Source organism: Pteropus alecto, unplaced genomic scaffold, assembly GCF_000325575.1.
Source record: "Pteropus alecto unplaced genomic scaffold, ASM32557v1 scaffold88, whole genome shotgun sequence".
NCBI lineage: Eukaryota > Metazoa > Chordata > Mammalia > Chiroptera > Pteropodidae > Pteropus > Pteropus alecto.
This window is the reverse complement of record NW_006494611.1, coordinates 1,543,521-1,551,724: the sequence shown is the minus strand read 5'-3', so window position 1 is coordinate 1,551,724 and position 8,204 is coordinate 1,543,521. Positions and strand designations below refer to the sequence as shown.

The 8,204-nt window shown below is 39.3% G+C and overlaps 1 pseudogene; it reads left to right on the top strand.

Annotated features, from left to right (window-relative positions):
- The first annotated feature begins 4,599 nt into the window (after nucleotides 1-4,599).
- On the top strand, nucleotides 4,600-5,021 carry LOC102891671 (annotated as a pseudogene).
- The last annotated feature ends 3,183 nt before the right edge of the window (nucleotides 5,022-8,204 follow it).

Here is an 8,204-nt window from a genome sequence, read left to right as displayed (position 1 = left end):
TTTTTCCATCCCTTTACATTCAATCTGTGTATGTCTTTTGATCTGAAGTGAGTCTCTTCTAGGTAGCATATGTAAGGATCTTGTTTTCTTATTCATTCAGCCACCCTATCTTTTGATTGGAGCATTTAATCCATTTACATTAAAAGTAATTGTTGATAAATATGTAGTTATTGCCATTTTCTTATTCATATTATTGATCTTTTTTCTCTTTCCTTCTTCTTCGTAAAGAAATCCCTCCAACATTTCCTGTAATACTGGCTTGGTGGTGATGTACTCCTTTAGCTTTTACTTGTCTGGGAAACTTTTTATTTGTCTTTCGATTCTGAATGATAGCTTTGCTGGGTAGAGTAATCTTGGTTGTACGTCCTTGCTTTTCATCACTTTGAATATTTCATAGCAATCCCTTCTGGCCTGCAAAGTTTCTGTTGAGAAATCAGCTGACAGTCTATAGGAGCTCTCTTGTAGGTAAATAATTGCTCTTCTGTTGCTGCTTTTAAGAGTCTCTCTTTGTCTTTAACCTTTGGCATTTTAATTATGATGTATCTTGGTGTGGGCCTGTTTGGGTTCATCTTGTTTGGGACTCTCTGAGCTTCCTGGGCTTGTATGTCTATTTCATTTTCCAGGTTAAGGAAAGTTTTCCGTCACTATTTCTTGAAATAGGTTTTCAATTCATTGCTCTCTCTCTTCTCTTTCTGGTACTCCTATGATGCAAATTTTGGTATGCTTGATGTTATCTCAGAGGCCCCTTAAACTATCCTCATTTTTTTAAATTTCTTTTTTCTTGTTGCTGTTCAGATTGGGTGTTTTTTACTACTTTATCTTCTAAATCGCTGATTCAATTCTCTGCTTCATCTAATCTACTGTTTATTCCCTCTAATATAGTCTTCATTTCAGATACTGTAATCTTCATTCTTACTGGTTCTTTTTTATGTTTTCTATCTTCATTTTGTTTAGTTTTTTTTTCTCCTGGAGCTTTGTTCTGTTCTTTCCTTTGAGTCATGTTTCTTTGTTTCCCCATTTTGGCTGCTTCCCTGTGCTTGTTTCTATGTAGTTGGCTGCTATATCTCCCAGTCTTAGTAGAGTGGCCTGTGGGGCCCAGTGGCACAGTATCCCTGGTCACCTGAGCTGGGTGCTCCAGATGGGTCCCTTGTATGGGTTGTGTGTACCCTCTGTTGCAGTTGAGCCTTGGTTGCTCTTTGCATGTCAATCAGAGGGATTGACCCTCGAGCTGGTTGTTTATGAGGACCAGCTGTGACTACAGTGGAGGAGCTCTTGTGTTGGGACTGCCCCTACAGAGCAGAATTTGATTTAGCAGGGCTCTGGTGCCTTCCCAGTCTGCCCTTTGGGTGTGCCATCCTCAGATGCAGGCCCGGGTGGTGTTCCAGCTTGGTCTGAAGCTGGCCACCTGGCATGCTGGCCTGGGGACTCCTGAGAGGGACCCTGCTGCAGGCCAAGTTCAGCCACCACCTGTGCCCTGCCTGTGGCCACCTAGCATGAACTACCAAGCAATCTGTAGTTGGCTTCTACTTGTGCTGGGCTTATAGGTGCCTCAGAGTGGCCAAGCTGTGAATCGAGGCTGGCTGCCACTTGTGCCAAGCTTGGGGTTGCTCAGGTTTGTGAACCTTTGAGAGATTTTAAGAAAGTCCATAGCATGAGCCAAGACAGGCCATGTGTATGGAAAAGCCACTGGAAGCAGCTTGGGCAGGCCCAAAAGATGGATGGGGCAGAGTCTCAGGGAATCACTGGGGAAGTTCGAACTGGGTTGGCCAGGGTGACGGAGATTCAGATATGGCAACAGTCTGTGTATGCATGCTAGGAAGGGGAAGGGCACAAAATAAAAACAGTGGATTCTGCCAGTACTTCTTTCTGGGAGAAAGCTGCCCCTTCAACCCTCACCCTGAAGCCAGACAATTCAGTTCCTCTTCGTATGTCCCTGGTGCCTTTCAAGCTGCTGCCCCAGTGCTGGAACTCAGAGGAAGTGAGTCCGTCTGTGAGTAAATTCACGTTTGGGCCCTTTAAGAGGATTGCCTGGGACTCTAGCAGCCCTCTGTCTCACTCAGCCACATTCTCTGCTGGTTTTTATAGTGGGGACTTCTTTTCCTGGTACTGGAACCCTGGGCTGGGGAATCTGGTGTAGGACTGGGGCCCCTGGGCTGGGACCCCTTGCTACTCTCGTGGGAAATCTGCAGTCAAGATATCCCTCCTGATTTTTACCTGCCACACTCAGATGTGGGACCAGCCCATTCCATGTCTCCACCCTCCTACCAGTCTCGAGGATGCTTCTGTATGCCCTTAGTTGTAGGACTTCTCTTTAGCTAGACTTCAGGCAGTTCTCAATGATTGTTATTCTATAGTTTAGTTATAATTTTAATGTGGTCATGAGAGGAGGCAAGCACAGCATTCACTTATTCCACCATCTTGACTAGAAATCAACTAGTAATTCTATTTTTAATTTTTCGAGGAACCTCCTTACTGTTTTCCATAGTTTTTGCATCAGTTTACAGACACACTAACAGTGTGCGAAAGTTTCCTTTTCTCCACATCTTCACCAACACTACTTGTTTGTTGATTTATTGATAATAACCAGTCTGACAGGTGTGAGGTGATATCTCATTGTGGTTTTAATTTGCATTTCCCTGCTGACATTGTTAGTGACATTGAACATTTTTTCATGTGTCTGTTGGCCATCTCTGTGTCTTCTTTGGAGAAATGTCTATTCAGGTCCTCTGCCCATTTTTTAATTGAATCATTGTTTGTTTATTTTTGGTGTTAAGTTGTATGAGTTACTTATTTTGGTTATTAACTCCTTATTGGATGTATCATTGGCGAGTATCTTCTCTTATTCAGTAGGTTGTCCTATCATTTTGTTGATGATTTCCTTCACCGTGCAAAACCTTTTTAGTTTGATGTAGTTCCATTTGTTTATTTTTTTCCTTTGTTTCCCTTGCCTGAGGAGACATACCCCTCCCCCCCCGCAAAAAATACTAAGAGCAATGTCAAGAGTTTACTGCCTATGTTTTCTTCTAGGAATTTTATGGCTTCAGGTCTTATATTTAAGTCTTTAATCTATTTTGAGTTTATTCTTGTACATGGTGTAAGAAAGTGATCCAATTTCATTCTTCTACATGTATCTGTCTAGTTTTCCCAACCATTTCTTGAAGAGACTGTCTTTACCCCATTGTATATTCTTTCCTTCTTTCATAGATTAATTGACCACATAGTCGTGGATTTATTTCTGGGCTCTATTCTGTTCCATTGTTCTGTGTATCTGTTTTTATGCCAGTACCATGATTGTTTGATTATAGGTATGGTGATACATCTAATGTTTTTTCTCAAGATTGCTGTGGCTATTCGGGGTCTTTTGTGGTTCCATATAAATTTTAGGATTCTTTGTTCTAGTTCTATGTAAAAATGCCATTGGTATTTTGATAAGCATTGCATTGAACCTGTAGATTGCTTTGGGTAATATAGATGTTTTAATGACATTAATTCTTTCTATTCATGAGCATATGGTATATCCTTTAATTTATTTGTATCTTCTTTGAATTTCTTTCTTCAGTGTCTTGTAGTTTTCTGAGTACAGATCTTTTACCTCTGCAGTTAAATTTATTCCTAGGTATTTTATTCTTTTTGATGCAATTTTAAATGGTATTGTTTTCTTAATTACTCCTTCTGATAGTTCGTTATTGGTGTATAAAAATGCAACTGATTTCTGAATATTAATTTTGTGTACTGCTACTTTACTAAATTCATTTATTAGTTCTAATAGGTTTTTTTTTTGGTGAAATCTTTAGGGTTCTCTATATATCATAACACATGCCAATAATGACAGTTTTACTTCTTTCTTTCTGTGAATTGCTGAGTTTTAAATAAGCACCAAGCTCCTTTCATTAGTATCTCATAATGAAGCTTCAGACAACATGTGGGTCTTGCCTGTCCCACTCATGCTACAAACATTTATTGAGCCCCTACTGTGTATCAGGCTCTCTGCTACCTGTTTTGTTTACAGAATGGAACAAGACAGACTACTCCCCTATGCTCATGGAGTTTACAATCATAGTTGGAGAAGGATACATAATAAAAATTTAAATAATGGACAAGGTAATTGAAGGTTTCTACATTACCATTCTGGTGGGTAATTTTTATTTTGGCTTTTTGGTAACAGCCACCCGATTTCCCCTGGCATATGGTCTTGGTAGACTATCAAGTCAAGGGATCCCGTCTTACCCTATCCACAAAATGGGCATGTGACCCAAGCTTGACCAGTCCGAAGCTCTTTCCTGGATATCTGAAGGGCTGAGTGTTAATACCGTGGACAAGTGGCCAATTTCTAAAAAAAAAATAAAGACCATCATCGATATCGTAGAGCGGTCACAAAATGCCATAATGGACTGGACCCATTAGTTACCTATGAGTAACTCTTGCCATTGATAAGAGTGAGTTATTAAACTGTATTGACCTCAAATTCCCTTCACCTGGTACTCTCTTTTTGGAAATCAATAGGGATCATTAAGAAGAAAAACCTAAGGAAACGGAAGTGAGTTATGGGGCCAGCTGTCAGTAAGGGGGCTGAGAGGCTGTTTGCAGAGCAAGTTGAAGATGAATGCCAGAGGACTTGGATCTCGGCTAAAGGACAGTATTCCAGTTACTGAACTGTCAGCAAGTGGACCTTTTGAAAGTCATGATCTTCTTCTAAAAGGTTTTTCTTGTGTGAAAAATGAACTTTTGCCCAGTCATCCTCTTGAATTATCAGAAAAAAATTTCCAGCTCAACCAAGATAAAATGAATCTTTTCACACTGAGGAACATCCAGGGTCTATTTGCTCCACTAAATTGCTGATGAAGTGCAAGACAGTGCAGCAGGTTCAGCATCTTTCATTTCCTCCAAGCTCAAACCTTTCACTGGACATTTTGAGGGGTAATGATGAGACTATTGGATTTGAAGATATTCTTAATGACCCATCACAAGGTGAACTAATGGGAGAATCATACTTAGTGGAATATAAACTTGGTTTACTGTAATGCCTTGTGCTGTTCATGAAAATCTAGAGGGGCTACATCTTGTTTACAGTTGTCTTTTTTACTGTAATTTTATATATACAACATTAAAAGTACTGACACATAATTGTTGCCTAAATAGTATCTGATGATTTGAAATTTCGGGGGACTTTGGTTTATGGCCACGGGACAGTTTGAAGCACTAGAGATGATTTTTAAACTCCTGATTTATATTAAAACAATAGCCTCTATGTCTTTAAAAAATTGTTGCTAATGAATGCTATAAAACCACCCTCATGTTCCTATTTTCTAGGAATTCCATAAATTTAATTTTGAAGAATCTTTATCTGTGTTTGAGTGTGCCACAGTAGCATCTTTTAGAGTAAACATCTATAATTGATTTCACTGGCAACACTTCAAATTAAGTACAAAGTCAGATGTTTTTATTTTACTTTGTTGCAGTATAGTCTATTCGTGCTCATAAGAATAATATTTGATTTATTGAAGCTACTCGAGAATTATAGCTATTTGATTCTTTCGAAAAGTATAAGTTCAGAGGTTTCGATTTTGGTCTCGTCTTTAAAGTGAAAAAGCAACCAGCAGATGTCAATTTAAAAAAGGAGGAATTTAAGCATAGACCATAGGATGCTTGGCTCAGAATGGTATAATGGAAAGAGCTTGGGAGCTACATAGATTTGGGTTCCAAATAATGCTTTGTCCCTGGATAGTTGTGTAACATGTGTAACACCATCTCCATGGGGTTGTTGAATGTAGAGGGCCTATTTAGTGCACATAGCAACAAATGTTGGTTCTTTTTCCTTCCCTATTTCTTTACACTCACCCCATTACACTGTCTTCATAATTACTATGTTGCATGATTGGCGGGAAATTTAAAATAATATACAATTACAACTCTGAGGAAAGAGAGGATATGGAAAGGATTGGAAGGCTGTCTAGTGAATCCTCAGCCACCTCATCCTCTCTTCAAATATTGTGGACTCGGAGTCAAATGTGGACCGGAAACTCAACAACTGGCTCGGTCTGTGGCTTGTGAACTCTGCTTGGCATGAATATTTCTGTTTCAGCACATCTGTGATTGCCATATCACTAGCATTGCAGAATGGAGGATTAATTTTATTGTGTATTGGATCAGCAGATCTGGTGACATAGTATTGCACTACGAAGAAGGATTACTCACCAGTTTCTGGATGCTACATTTTTAGAAACTAACTCCACTTAACGATAAGTGTTGGATCTAACAACTTCCCTCTTTTCCTCACTCCTACTCTCCAATCACCCAACCAACAAATATCACTTAATGCAAAAACCGACTCTCTTGGAACCAGATGGATACAATTTTACTTTAGGATGAAACTCTGGATATTCTCCCAAAGTAAAGGTTTTATTATACTTCTTCAGTTATTTAAAACAGATGTGTCGTATTTATAATGATGACTCCAAGCACTTTTTTTCCTCTGAGTTTATGGAAAGCAATTTGCGTAGGGTAAAATAACATAGCATTTGTGAGTCATTTCTGAGGAAAAAAATAGGAAAATTATATAGTCTGCAAGCCAGACTGGGTGCATGGTCATAAGGAAATATAGCTACATCCTAGGGCAAGCAAAGAGGAGACCTTGTTTCTATTTCTGTCAGATATCCAATCAGGGTTTTGATGTATCATCTTTTCACCTATGACCTTCATTTACCGAAAAGGGGACTCAGAGACTCCTATCCAGTTCTAGCATACGGCAGAGCTAAGTTGCATGCTGCATCTTGTAATTTCCTTACCTGCCAGCTGCCAAGCCAGTGCCATTTCCCTTACCTGGAAGTATCTTTTCCAAGCACTTTTTTTTTAATCCTCATCTATGCTGTCATAGAGCCTTTTCGTTCCTCCACCTTAAAAATTTCTTTCTTTCTCTGTAGCTTCATTTTTGTCTGTTTTTCTGTCATGTCTAAATGCAGATGGTTAGTCAGTTATTGGGCTCCTGTGTCACTCAGCTGGCTGTGGAGTATGGAGTGAAGAAGACCTTGTGGAAAAATGTGAAAATGAAGTGCTTGTAGGTCTGTGTGTGTGTGTGTGTGTGCGTGTGTGTGTGTGTGTGTGTGTGTGTGTGTGCGCGCAGTGTGGTGTTTCCTTTATTGAGTGCTTATTACATGACAGGCTCCACTCTGAGTTAGTTTTTAGAGTTTGTTACATCTAATTGTCACAACAGCTGTATGAGGCAGAAGTTTGGACAGATCTACATTTAAACCCTGCTCTACCATTTATTTGTAGAAATATGTAAGCTATAGGTAGGCAGTATCCATATTTTTATGGTTCAAAGAGCAGCTTTATCTCTTATATAACCAGAGAAGATTTAAAACAATTATTTAAGAGTTTTTTTCTCAATTTTTTTATATTTGAAGCTCTGATGATCAAACTGGATATATGCCATATTCATTTTTTAACAGCAGGAAGTACAAAGAAAGTGATCACAAGTGTATAAACTGCTCTCATTTGGTGTATGCAAGAAATAGACAGTAAAATATAATGGTCTACTTATTCTTTTGTGATTGACAGACAAACCTTAGAGCAATTTGCACTCTGATCTGATAACAGGGTTTCTCCCATAACCTTGGTGTTCAAGTCTCACTGCCCTTTATTGTGAAAATATTTGTCCTTTGACCCTTTGGAGAGATGGAGACCCATACCTTTTAAAAGTCTTCCCTTGGTCCTTACTGACTTGTACTGTAAGTGACTGATTGTCTCTATTATATGACCTTGGCAGACACAGAGAAATACCTAACTCATTTTAGCAAAACTTATCCTAATTGGAACTATAATCAAAGGTTACTGGAATGCTCTAGAAACTTACCTGGAGATGTAGATTTGGCGTCTTTTGATGTTTTGGTGAAATAAGTGGCACTTACTTTGTGCTTGTATTTCCTTCGAAAGGGGAGTGAGGAAGAAAAAAAATTGAAAGGAAAGCTAAAGCATCTCTTCTTGTACAACCTTCCCTTCTTTCTTTCTCTGTAGCAGCAAGTGACACGGGGCTGCTGGGCTGGTTCATGGGGTTACACACATAAAGTCCTTATCACCTGAGCTATTTAAAGTAGAATGGAAAAGTGCAGCCGAAAACATCCTGGAGGAAATGTTCTCTCCTGGGGCAGCCAGGGTCCTTTCATCTTCACCTGAAGGCAGCCCTCACCTAATTTAATGCATCATTT